This window comes from Peromyscus eremicus, chromosome 7 (assembly GCF_949786415.1).
Source record: "Peromyscus eremicus chromosome 7, PerEre_H2_v1, whole genome shotgun sequence".
NCBI classification, from domain to species: domain Eukaryota; kingdom Metazoa; phylum Chordata; class Mammalia; order Rodentia; family Cricetidae; genus Peromyscus; species Peromyscus eremicus.
Window position 1 is genome coordinate 31,716,130 of NC_081422.1, and position 477 is coordinate 31,716,606.

The 477-nt window shown below is 46.8% G+C and overlaps 1 non-coding gene across 1 annotated transcript; it reads left to right on the forward strand.

The window, feature by feature from the left end:
- The first annotated feature begins 313 nt into the window (after positions 1 to 313).
- On the forward strand, positions 314 to 477 carry LOC131915755 (U1 spliceosomal RNA). The gene has a single exon (XR_009380410.1). It is a non-coding gene; the product is annotated as a U1 spliceosomal RNA (small nuclear RNA).

Consider the following 477-nt stretch of genomic DNA (forward strand, 5'->3'; position numbering starts at 1 on the left):
TTAACATTCAAACTTCAAAGGCCTTAGGGTTTAATCGATGGTAGAGCAGTTACTTAGCATGTAGAAGGTCCTTCCAACATCTGATCCATAGAACTGGAGAGAAGGATCATAAACTGTGGCATTGCCACTGATTAAAAGAGGCACAAGACCCCTGACATGTCTCTGTAAATGCACTTGCTGTGAAAGCCTGAGTTCAGATTCCTGGAGGCTGAGTTACAAACAAACAAAAATCCTGGTTGCAGTGGCCCATATCTCTAATCCCAGGATTCCTCTGATAAAATGGGAGAGGGGAGATAAAAAGGTAATCATCCTTATACTTACCTGGCAGGGGAGATACCATGATCACGAAGGTGGTTTTCCCAGGGTGAGGCTTATCCATTGCACTCCGGATGTGCTGACCCCTGCGATTTCCCCAAATGCGGGAAACTCGACTGCATAATTTGTGGTAGTGGGGGACTGCGTTCGCGCTCTCCCCTG